Raw genomic sequence first — 14,194 nt, 5'->3', positions numbered from 1 at the left:
TGCTCCCGAAGAAAATTCAAATTAAAAGCTAACACTGCCCCTGCTTTAATCTGGGTCAGTTAGTCCAGAGAGAGAGAGAGAGAGAGAGAGAGAGAGAGAGAGAGAGAGAGAGAGAGAGAGAGAGAGAGAGAGAGAGATGGTAGGATAAAAACAGAGTGAGCGTAAGCAGTATATTTTCCCTTTTGTGCAAAGATTAAAAGGAAGTCTCTGTGAAATTTCAAAAAAAAAAAAAAAACTGATGCAAAATAAAATAAAGAAAAAAACCAAACAAAGAGACAGGGAGAGAGGAGGCGAGTTTGTTTGGCAACTATGTTTTCGCTTTTCATGCTTCTTTTGTAAAATTGTCTCTCTCTCCTTTTGGCAAGAAGGTTTTTTTTTTCTTTTTTTTCTCGGGGAAATATTTGCTTTCTTCTTGCCTCCCGTCCTTTGGAATTTCAAGACATTTCTATCTTGCTTCTTTTATTTGTTTTCTATTTTAGGTTCGTTGCCGAGGAGGTCTTGTAAAACATTCGTTGGTAAGAATTCTTTCTGTAGCAACATAATATTTTTTGTCTCTGACAGAACCGATGGAGATGCGATGTGAAGGACGTTCATATTTTGTTGCATAGACTTTTTGTTAAGAGCGATTAGAAGCTATATCCATTCTACAAGGGCTCTTTGTTTGAAAATGACAGTCATGAAAGATGTGTAAAAGATTAAGTCTTGTATACTGGTATATCATGTCTCCAACTGTAATATCCAAATGGAGTTATGAGAGAAAAAAAAGAAAGGAACCCTTGTAGCTGCATCACTATGGATAAGAACAGGCAGTTGTTAAAGTTTACAGTTTATTCAGAGTTTATTAATGACTGCTAGAAGCTATTGATACTGGTTTAGGAGGCCTGAAATAGTAACCATACATAGTAAACAGTAGGTATTGGATGGGGGACGGGGGAACATTAGTCCTGTAAATTTACATTAGTAACTGCTGAAAAAATAAAAACCCTCTCGAAAGGTATGACAAATGTTAACATAAATTCTGGGTCTAAAAGCTATTTTGTTATAGTCATTTTATTGATGGTTTTACAAAATGAGATACCTATTACCAAGATTTTTTGTTTTGTTTCGTAAATAAGGACTATTATGCTTATCTCACTTGGTTGCTTTCTTTTGAGTTGTTCTCTTGTTATTAAAATGCGTCGCTTCTATATAGTGATGATGTTCTTATTCTAAATGAATAACGAAAAACATTTAAAGAATCTATTTCCAGTAATAAAAAGTTCTTTCCCCCTCCTAAATAAAACATTTGCAATGGGGGGAAAATAATAAAACTAAAAAAAAAGCAATTCAGAAGTCGGCTCTTAATTTATTCCTAAAGCTCTCAACTACGAATTGCTCATTTAACTTGAGGTGGTGGTTATTAAAGGTGAGAGAGTCTTAAACGTCAACATCAGACCCATAATGATGCCTTTTTTCTTTATACACTGAATTTCTGTTGACGCTCCGGGCTGTCTGTCATCATCATAGCATTCTGAAATTACGAGGGCTCATGGACATTATGAAGAGCTATTTGTTCGTAACGCGTGGAAAATTGGGATATTTAAGCGACCGGAAGAAACAAAACATCTAGAATCAATTAGACAGCAGCGTTTCTATAATATTTTTCCTTTGACTTTATTCCCATTTAGAGGGGAAAAGGACGCATGCGTCATGAACTCAGAACTCCGTTTTAAATAAGGAAATATGGACGAGAAAAATGTTTAGAGGTTGATACCTATTTATCTATCTATCTATTTATCTATCTATATATCTATCTATCTATCTATCTATCTATCTCTCTCTTTATCTATTTTTCTATCTATCTATCTGTCTATATATATATATATATATATATATATTATATATATATATATATATATATATATATACACTTTTCATGAAAGCAGTGATCGAAGATTGAAAGAACAGACAGATTTTGTCTAACTATTTCAAAAATAAAACTCCAAGTCAAGTTAGACTGAGGAGAAAGAAAGAAAGAATATATATATATATATATATATATATATATATATATATATATATATATATTATATATATTATATATATATATTATTCTATTATCAAAGACTGGCTTAGGCTACGTAGAGAGAAACAAACAAAACGGGTGCAAGAGACAGGAGACATGACTAGCAAAAACATACCAATGTAACAGTAAAGAGACGGAAAACAGTTAGTGAACTTGACCATTGTGAGGAGGGAATGAGGTCAGAGACTGAACCCTCTCACAATCTTATATATAAAATATTCAATTTATCAGACAAAAATGGACTGCAACGACATTTAGTGATTCGAAATGAACGTGTCTTCCGCCACAGTCTGACGTCCTACTCAAATACGTATTATGATTTCATATGCTTTAAAAGATAAATCACTGCTGCCGCTTGAACCGTTCCTTTGTGAACTTAGGGGTAAGATACCTCGGTAAATGCTCAAATTTAATAATAATAAAATCGTCAAAAGTAGGGTGATGGAAAAGTGTTCAAAAAATTTTAGCGGCTAACTCAAAAAAAAAGAAAAGAAAAAAAGGAGTCGCTCTAAATATATTATAAGGAATTAAGAAAACCTCATTGAATTATATCGCATACCAATATTATTACGGCCCATAAGTAATGTGCAGTATGTGACTTTAAAGGTATTGGCTGTGAATGTCAAGCTTTAAATTGAATAAAGTAAAATCACTGAAAAACTCCAAAAGGGAACTAAAAATATTGCATAAAACGGATCACTAGATTTCTTTAGTAAATGGAATAAACCCTAAGAAGTTTAAAGATGAATAATTTGGATGAAATAATAAAAGAAATAAATATAACTTAAAGTACAGTTCCTTGCAACGAATATCTAAGAAGTGGGATCAGACAAAGCTATGTTTACAAGTCGAAGTTTAGGAAGAGGAAAGGGCAAAAATTATGCCTTTTTTCCCCGGACGCTATGAGCTCTGTTCCAAGTTATGCGACCAACTCTTTTAAGAATGCATTGTATCTATGTAGACTTTACCCATTTAACAAGTTTAACCTCGTTCCAAGAAATACAGAGATCGAGAAAAAGGGCTCTCTCTCTCTCTCTCTCTCTCTCTCTCTCTCTCTCTCTCCGATTCTAGAACTTTTTCTCATATTGAACTTTAGTTCTTTAACGGGTTGCAAAGGAATACTTGTAAGGACAACATCGTTAAAAAGGTGAAAATCATTATCATTATCCACTATATCATAGTGAAAATTTATAAATATTGCCTATAATTATAGTAAGGAAGATCCTCAAATTTCCCCATTAGAAGACAACCAATTCTGAGCTTCGCAGCGTTAAAAATAATTAAGGTTGCCTTCTAAACTCAAACATCCCTAAAGAACAAATATCGCACAAAGTCCATAATGAGCAAAGGAAAAGAATGGATGATACATTAAAGACCTACAAAGAACGTGAATTTCGCTCGTTATTAAAATAACAACTCTCCGCCTTTTGGACTTGTCCCCCCCCCCCCCCCCCCCCTCCCGCCCCCCTCCCTCCAGTCAGGACGAAACTCGATAGAAAGAACGTGAAGAATGATTAACAAAGGCAATAAGGAATTACAGAGTCAGCCAGCAAATCATATATATATTATATATATACTATATATATATTATATATATATATATATCATATATATCTATATATATATATATATGTATATATATATATTATATATATATATATAGATATCATATATATATAGATCTATATAAATATATATTTATATATATGTATATATATATAATATATCATATCTATATATATATTATATATATATATATATTATATGTAAAACTTTCGGCGTTCATAAAAGCTAGCGAATGCGCAAATGTCAATTTTCTAACTACATGGAGCTCAGTTGTAAACAGTTCTTCTGAACGGTCGAGTAGAATGATTGAATTTAAGTTGGAAAATAATGTTTAATATCGTGCCACTCTCATACTTGTAGCACTAACACTAATTAAGAGAGGCGATAATTACCGCCTGCTATCTGAAAGTTCTAGTGCTAAAAATGGAACGTAAAACTGAACCGGCAAAGTGCTGAAAATTCTCATTAGCAGAGTTGATTCCTGTCAGGTATCCACTCATGTACTAGATTACCATTTGGCTTGGTTATGTCCATCATAGAAAAATTAACAATATCAAACACAAATAAAGTAAAGACTTACAGTTTTCAGCTTTCAGGCGCAGAACATAAAAGTTAAAAATAGAAATTCAAGGTTATTTGAAAATGGAACATTTCAACAAGAAATAAGATTTTTGGATGCATAAATGCTAACGAAATTAATGTTAATTAATATCAGGTGATTAAAAATGACTTACAGACAGGCAGATTTTAGCATAAAACCCAGTGAAATCATCGAAGGTACTTCAGAAACAATAGGCAGTTCAGGGCATCTCAGCCCATGATCCACTCCTTAACTGTCGATTATTTCTGAAGCACCTTCAATTATTTTACTGAGTTTAGAATCATTGAAGGTCTTTTAGAAATAAAAGGCAATTAAGGAAATTTTCTCGCCTCATGATGCACTCTTTAACTACCTGTTATTTCTGTTGACTGGGTTTTCGTTTCTAGGTCCTTTTTAATCCCCTGATATTTTTGTTACAGATATTCTTCGGGTGACAATATTTTTTCGCCATTTCCATTTTCAAAAGAACTTGATCTTTTTCGTTACTTAACCAAAAACTGCCGGAAAGTTCTTTAAGTATTACGAAGAAAAGAGTGGAACTATGTAGTTAGAGGAATAGAAAGCTTTCTCGTTGTGGCAACTTCTCTCGCTGTTGTTAACATTGGTTCTGTTAGCATTTATTTATCCTAAAAAAATTCATTTATTGTTGAAACCTTTCTCATTTTGAAAAAACCTTGATCTTTTTCGTTACTTAACCAAAAACTGCTGCAAAGTTCGTTAACTATTACGAAGAAAAGGACGGAACTGTTCAGTTAGAGGAATAGAAAGCTTTCTCGTAGTGGCAACTTCTCTCGCTGTTGTTAACATTGGTTCCGATAGCATTTATTTATCCTAAGAAAATCCGTCTCGTTGAAACCTTTCCCATTTTGAAAAACCTTGATCTTCTTCGTTACTTAACCAAAAAACTGCTGCCAAGTTCGTTAAGTATTACGAAGGAAAGGACAGAACTGTGAAGTTAGAGAAATGGGGCAGGATTTTTCGTGACCAGTTTGGATCGATGTAACTCCCTTTGGACTGTAATTAAGAAGCTCGAAAGAGGTCATTAGCATACAAGATCTGCACATTTAAATTCTCTGTCTCCCAGTATTGCATTTTAAATTTCGGGAAGTTTCTACCAAATCTGAGAATTTCCTGCAAAATTCCATTTTGTGTTTTGTGTACCAATTTTTGTGCGTGTTCTGGTAGCAGGAAGTAATTATCGTTCCCACGGATTATCTTCATTTATTCGTATAAAATAGTCTATGCAGAAAATTTATCAGGTTTTAATAACTTGGAGGAGGAAAAATCTATTTCATATCATGAATGATTCATTGGAGTAGGAATCGGGCTCGCATTTACAAGGATTCGAATGTCATTCACAGTCTGCTACCCTCTAGAGTCTAGTGACTATCAATCCAGCACGAATGGGTATCTTCATAAGCAGGGGTTAGGAAAAAAAAGGGGCATGAGGTCAGGAACCCCATCCTAAGAAACTTGTTGAGAAATGAAAGGGGTTAATCCTACTAGCGCCCTCTTATCATAAAGACAGGGTTGAATACATTAATACACACACACACACACACACACACACACACACACACACACACACACACATATATATATATATATATATATATATATATATATATATATATATATTATGAGTGGTAGAAATGTTCTGTTACAACAGAATTCCATCTAATAAAAGGAGCCCATAAAAACGCCAAAATATAGAGGAAAAATACTATATTTCAGAGACTGCTGTCTCCCTCTTCAGGTAGATGAATGACAAAAGTTACAGAAAAGGTGGTATTTATAACAAGAGATACATCCACGGGTAAGCCAATTTAGGTCACTCCCACTGATAATCTTCCTTTAATCCTCTTAAGCGTTTGTTGAATGAAAACTTTATCAACGACATCTGAATCCCATGCGTCCTTTGAGATGTTCTTTATAGTATTCTTGGGTTAAGGTTGCTTGGTCCATACCCATCCTAACCCTGGTGCGACCCACTGTAGTGTGCTAACTGCCAGGTGGCCAATTCACTAGCGCGCGCCAACAAGCTTGTATTAGAATAATAACAGCATTTTCAGGCTTTGCACTGAAAGGCAATTTAGGTTATCCTAAAATCTCATGAACGTGGCAGTAGTGTCAAAAGGATATTTTGCTGATTATTCCAATTCGAAGGTGGAATACCACAAGACTGACACACACACACACACACACACACACACACACACAGAGAGAGAGAGAGAGAGAGAGAGAGAGAGAGAGAATTTCTACTAGTGAAGGAGATCGTGAATACAATACTTATTTTTATAATAAGAACCAAAAGTTGTCCTTATATCAAAGTTTCGTAAAACTTTCTTTTATTCTTTTCAAGATTCAGTCCCGTGTTTGGTTAGTGTGGCTTTGTTATATGTACCTATAAGTTTATATCACATCTACTTCTTCCTCATAATTTGGTACCTACTTTTCCTTTCAGGTAGAAAGCTGCTTTCATCAGTTTGTGAAGTTTTCTTCATTTTCTTGGACAAATTTTCTTGGACTAGATAAACTTCCAGTTAGTATTCCGAGAAGTGGCAAATGATATTATGGTCTTGTCTCCTAATACTGACAAAATAAAGAAGAACAGAAACACAATGGAGGTCTGAGTGCGCGCGTGTGTGTATATGTGTATGTGTGGTTCACTATCTGCACTCTGTACAAACATACATACATACACAGAAACATGCATGCAAACAACATACGCATACTTCCTACATAACCTCTTTGTGTTTATTCATGTATATTTATATATAATAGGTGTGTTTTACTTGTTAGATTCTCACTGAGGGCAATATATATATATATATATATATATATATATATATATATATATATATATTTATATATATATATTATATATGAGCAACATTTAACAATTAGCATGAAAAGATTAAACATCATACGTATACTCCCTACATAATCTAGTTGTGTATTTATTCGTGTATGTAGAGTGGGCGTATTTTAAGTGTTAAATACTCTCTAAGACTCCCCCTCCCCCAACCATCCCCCCCCCCCAAAAAAAAAAAAGCTATTAGCGTCATTCAACATTTATCATGAAAAGATTGAGCAATTGCAGACCACGAAAAACGACTTAGACTTTTCTGAAGTCTGCCATTCAGAGACAGAAGAATCTTCGCTTCCATTTACCCAAATCCCATTAAATACTTTGGGAAATTTGAGTGAGGGGAAAAGTCCTTATAATTATGATTCGCATCAGCTTGGAAGTGGCAATTCCCGTCCATTAAAAAGTTACAATGGGGTTGGAATGGTAAAGTTCTTATTACAAAGTTCCCGATACTTTGAAGAATAAAAAAAAAAAGGAAAATCAATAACTGTCGACATGTGTCAGTTTAGATCGCGACATCTCTAAGGGCTGAACCTCAGGTGGTGCACTGTAGGCATTACTAAAAGGTGGCTGCAGCGTCCCTTCGGCCCCTAACTGCACTCATATTTTACTCATGTAATTTACCTTCATTTCCGCTCCCTTCCTTTGATTTTGCTGTCCAACCTCTTTAACCATTACTCTTTATTACAACTGTGATGTTTCCTTCTGGTTCTTCCTTCGGATTATTCTACTCCAGCTCCTTTTATTTTCTTGATCTCAAATCTTGCTGTCCAACTTCTCCAGCTCCATCTTTTCGATGTTTTAAGCTGAATGACCGGAAGTGCCCCGGTGCTAGTCTTGAAAATAAATAAAATCAAATAGTCCAGACATAAATATCTTTGTTAGCGAGGAGTTATATTTCATTTCAAAGTCGTTATATGTATTTCTATCCTTACACTTCATCACCAACCAAAGTTCTTTTCAGCATCAGTGAGTGACTTACGAGAAAAACAAGACGAGAATCGCAGCCAGGATCCCGTAGCTACGTTCATGGAATCCCCCGTGATCAACATTCCACTTGAAACCGTTCATCTACCATCCGACGGTCTTATTGACAATAATAGGATTCCCATACAAATACCTCGTTACGTACCTCCGTCTGGTTCTCTGTGTCGCCTATTCTGCAATAACACATTCCATTGGTGTCCTTCCACTCTTTTCTTCCCAAGACTTCCAAATTATAGGTACCGTTCGATCTCTGTCGCCACTGGTTCTTTCCACGACCAAAACACGTCAAAGTGTTCCCATTCTTCTTTTGCACTTTTGCTCCTACCAAGTTTAGTCTTTGCCATTCTATAATTGTTTTATTTATTTCCTTTCAACATCCACGCTTCACTCCCCTGAAGTAGTGGTGTGGAGACAAAGGACTCTTTATATGTCACGATTTTTGCTTTTTCTATTTAGCATTTTGCACATATCAAGATACTTTGCTGCACTTTAAGATGGACATTATTTCCTCCACATGAGCGTACAAAGTCCAACAAGAATCATTTCATCTGTCTCTTCCCATATATCATTATTACCTTGCTCATGTCAAGATTCACTTCCGGGCTTCTCTTCCTAGCCATTTAGAGCGGGCTAAATTCTGGTACTTACCAGCGTTTCAGTTTTTGTTTTAACCAGACTAAGCGATTTCTCTTGACTATCACCATTCAATATGAATTTATCTTCATATGTAAACCATTCCATATCCCAATCGTGGACTCCTTTTTTTATAATCCCACAAATTTGCATCGACAGTTCTTTTCCTTTCCGTGACGTCTGTTATCATTGTCTCTAACAAATAACTAATCCCCCATGGGTTTATAGTAGACCGTCTTCTCTCAGCAACTTTTATAATGAACAAGCTTACCCGTTTCCATGTCTTATAGCTAGTGTGCTTTCATCACAAGAATTCCTAATACCAAGAAAAAGAATTTCTCCTTATATTACTCATCATGAATATATTCTGTATGTTTATTAGAAAGAAAAATAAATGTTCTTTGTTACAAATAAGTCAATCGTCGCAGAATGTAGTCATAATTCGTGAAGTGTAAAGTCTTTTTTTAATTAGCTTCTACATCATAAATAAAAAGATATGGAAACAGTGTTTTATATCAAAGTATAAGATAAAGATTGTATTTGACTTCTTCACATCTAGTTTTTAATAGTTGCCTTCGTTGTATCTTCGAGTAAACGGCAAAAGGAAGAGGCCAATGAATAAAACTGAGAATGAAAATCCATGCATTCGTATTACTGAAAGCTAATTCTATTTCCTGACTGGAGAAAAATATCACGTTAACGTTATATGTAGCCTTTGGGGATTTTGGCTTTTGTACAAATGTACAAATCATTTCAGAGTCATCTCTTAATTAATGGAGAGGTTATCGCGTGTTACGACCTTTACTTAAATAATTCAATATTACACCGTGATGCTATGGCATCATTTTTTTATTATGTCTTCGTTAAACCTGAATACTTTAGTTACACAGACTCACAGATATCTGTTCTGCAATTACTGATAGGACGGCTTCCATAATATCAAGTGATTTTATACTAAATAAAAAATGAATAAATGCAAGGCCGCTGCTACGGTCATCTTTTGAGTTACTGAATAAATGATGAACTATAGTACCACAATATCAGCAGAATTATATAACTACGTTAAGGGCTCATCTCCATCTATCTGTCCAGCTGTTATCATATATATATATATATATATATATATATATATATATATATATATATATATATATATATATATAGCTTGATGATGAATAATAGTGCCAAGACTAGGAAGAACATTCTTTAATATTACGAGCTTTCGAGGTTTAAAACCTCATCATCAGGCTAAAAAAAGGACAAGGATGAGAAATCACTAAAAATTACATTAAAATGAATTGTCTGATTAAAAGCTTCAGTAAAAACATAAAATAAAACGAACATCACATACAAACTAAAAATAAAAAATTACGAAAAAACTAAAACAAAGCGCAAATCATACAAAAACAGAAATAAAAATAAAAATAATTCGAGTGTCGTTTACTTGTTTACCTGTTCGCAGTGTGGTCTGCGATACATGGGATCCAGTTCCCGCTGGCTTAGACATAGAATTTTGGAACACAGAGGTCTTTCCGTTAGAACTAGGTTTCCTCTTTCTAAACCACCATTTTCTGCCATAAGGGATCAAAGTTTAGCACAGGACCATCCTTTCACTAACCTAGATTTTAGAGCACAGTCTTTTTGCTCAAATAGACTGGACCTTTTAATTTCAGAGTCGCTGTTTATTAAGAAAATGAAACCGGAATTGAACAACAACTCGTCCGGTATTCAACTAGCTATCATATAGTTTCATAGTAGGTACACAAAGTGGGTCGTTAGCCATTTTATTTTTGAGTGTAGTTGTTTTACCTTTCATATTATTTTTATTTTTTTTTTATTTCTGTTTTGAATGATTTGCGCTTTGTTTAGTTTTTTCGTAATTTTTTATTTTTAGTTTGTATGTGATGTTCGTTTTATTTTATGTTTTTACTGAAGCTTTTAATCAGACAATTCATTTTAATGTAATTTTTAGTGATTTCTCATCCTTGTCATTTTTTCAGCCTGAAGATGAGGTTTTAAACCTCGAAAGCTCGTAATATTAAAGAATGTTCTTCCTAGTCTTGGCACTATTATTCATCATCAAGCAAAAGATTTCCAAGCAGTCCGGCCCAATTACTGAGACTATATATATATATATATATATATATATATATATATATATATATATACATATATATATATATATATATATATATATATATATATATATATATATATACGTTGTTACTTATCACACACGTCACAGTTTTCTACATTTAAATTCAAAGCTACAAATAGCCCTTGCACATCGAATCCCCTTTCAGTCGGGAATTATATATATATATATATATATATATATATATTATATATATATCTATGTATATATATATATATATATATTAATATATATAATATATATATATATATATATATACATAGATATTATATATATATATATATATATATATATATATATATATATATATATTACATATATACATACATAAACTGCATCAAACAAAGATTGGATAATAAAAATAACTTCATAACTCAACATGAATTTTCTTTTCTCTGATATATTTTCCAACTTCGTTTTCTTTTCTGTTCCTTTCATTTCGAATTTAAAACTCACAGATATTGCAAGCACAATAAAATACATTTCATTTTATGTGTAGCGGACGTTAAATATATATATATATATATATATATATATATATATATATATATATATGTATATATATATATATATATATATATATATATATATATATATATATATATATATACATATATATATATATATTTACATATATATATGTATATATATGTATATATATATATATATATATATATATATATATATATATATATATATATATATATATATATATATATATATATATATATATATATATTTGTCTCGACATTTTATATCTTATGAGGAATTATTGAAGTCAGTTGTATCCAACAGACCGAGAAGGAATCAAACCGAGCATTCGCATTATGATGAATTGCTTAAGTGTTGTAGTAGGTAGTTTTGATATTTTTGATCACCCGTTCTCCTTCTTCATCTACCTTTTCATTCTCTTCAGTTGATTACTTAATGTACTTAATGTAACATCTTTTTTCCTACCTCTTTCCTCACTTCTCCTGAGAAGAAGGAGTCATCTCAGGGAGCAACTTATTGATTGACCTAAAAAGAGCATCATTTACGTTTTACCATTTTATGTGACAATTCTTCCTGTGTCATGGGGTTACGATTTGTTTTTCATCAAACTCTTTACTTTTATTCAGTTAGAATTAGCTAAGTTTTATCAAAAGATGTATACTATATATATATATATATATATATATATATATATATATATATATATATATATATATATATATATATATATATACTTCTAGGGCACAATTTTTCACGGATACAACATTCATTGAATAGAATGGCTTTTTCACTGTTTACCAGCTTTTTTGAAATTGATTTATATTTTCTAAATATTTTCATCACTTCATTGTTCACATAATGGACACATAATGGGGTTCTTCCATTTACTCCAGTATTTTTACAAAAACGCGACAGCTGTTTCGTCAACCCATACGTATTGACGTTATCAAGCGTACTGATACAAATATGTTGTTTAAGATTAAGCTGGCTTTATGCCAGCACGAGCTCTTGCTCACAGAGCAGCCCGTAGGGTACAAATATGAGCCTACATGCGTTTTGTGACGTCATGAGGACGGAAAGGTAGTACGATTGCCAGATACCTAGTTTTAAATATTTACAAAAGACTATAGTGAAACATAAAATAAGACAAATAAATAAATATGTTAACACCAGAAATTATATCAAAAGTTGAAAGTAAGTTATTATATACACTTGTCAGTGTGCGCTCCTGTCTGCGTGTGGTGGTCTTGTTCCACGCGGTTGAAGGGCTGCCTCCTACACAGGGCAAAGATCGGTCTGCCTCGCGTTGGATGTTAAGGTTGGGGCGTTGCATGGCGATGCTGACGGCTTCTGATATCAATAAACTATTGTAGTTGCCTTCCTTGTGTATTATTTTGGTATTTGTGAGAAGTTCTTGTAAGGATGGTTTTTTATTGTGGGTATCCACAAAGTCCTGGTGAATAGCGCCTTGGTTTCTGTGGGCCTGCATGCGACGTTTGAGTGTAGTGGTTGTGCGTCCGATATAGCATTTTTGGGGGGACTGACATTGCTCGTCAGCACAGACTAACTTGTATACTATATCAGATTCAACCTCTTTCTCCGTTGATGGAGCCGTACTATTTTTCATTACCAGTGAGGCCGTAAGGTTTGGCTTGCAGTAAATTCTTGCTGTTATTTTGTTATATGGTGCTAGGGGGGTGGTTCCTCTTCGCAGTATACCAAGGATGGCTTTCCTTTCGTCTTCGTGGTGTTTGTTGTATGATATCTGATGGTATATCACTATTTCTTTGTCTTTGTCTTGTGTGTTGTCCCTCGGGGTCGGGTTAATCTCTTTTTTACAACTTGCTGGATCATGTCATCTGGGTAGCCGTTATTTGTGAGCAGCTGTTGAACTCTGTTGATTTCTTCGTTCGTCGCTTTCCACGTCGAACAGTGTGTTAAGGCACGTTTTATGTATGCATTTACCACAGACCGTTTATATGCATCAGGGCATTCTCCTCTAGCATTTAAGCATCTCCCAGCATCTGTCTTTTTAGTGTATACGGTGGTATTGTATTTGTTGTTTTTCTGGGTCACAAGTATGTCCAAGAAGGGGAGCATTTTTTCATCACTTTTTTCTATCGTAAAATTTAATGTAGAATTTGCTCGGAGTTTATTTACTAATTTATCTATGTCATTTTCGCCCTTTGTTGTGATAAAGATATCATCAATATATCTCCCATAGATCCTGGGTTTTGGGTGTTCTTCAAAAGTGACCTCTTCTGTGTGTGCCATGTATGTGTTTGCAAAAAGAACCCCAAGGGTGGAACCCATTGCTACGCCGTCCTTTTGCCGATATATTTCGCCCCTATGTGAGAGGAATGGGGCTTCCTTTGTACATGCTTCTAGCATCTCTTTTAAGATCTTTTCGGGTATCGGTAATGGTGGTTTCTCAGAGCGGTATACCTTGTTCATGATGATTTGTATTGTTTCATCCACTGGTACGTTAGTAAATAAACTTTCGACGTCCAGAGATGCTATGTCTTTGTCGGGTGTGGTGTCTTGCAGTAGATCGATGAATTCCGTTGATGATTTTAGCGAGAACGTTGAAGGAATGTACGGCGTTATAATTTCGTTCAATTTCTTAGCCACTTTATACATGGGGGATGTCATTTGGGATATAATGGGCCGTAGTGGGTTTCCCTGTTTGTGGATCTTGACTGTGCCGTAGCAGTATCCGGGTGCAAAGTCTCCGATGATTTTTGGAAAGCTTACTGTTCTCTGTTCTTTGTTCGCTTTTTCTGTTAGTCTCATCATCTTTTTGAGGTCATTTGTTGGGTCTTT

Source organism: Macrobrachium nipponense, chromosome 32, assembly GCF_015104395.2.
Source record: "Macrobrachium nipponense isolate FS-2020 chromosome 32, ASM1510439v2, whole genome shotgun sequence".
Lineage (NCBI taxonomy): Eukaryota > Metazoa > Arthropoda > Malacostraca > Decapoda > Palaemonidae > Macrobrachium > Macrobrachium nipponense.
This window is presented reverse-complemented; position numbering follows the sequence as displayed.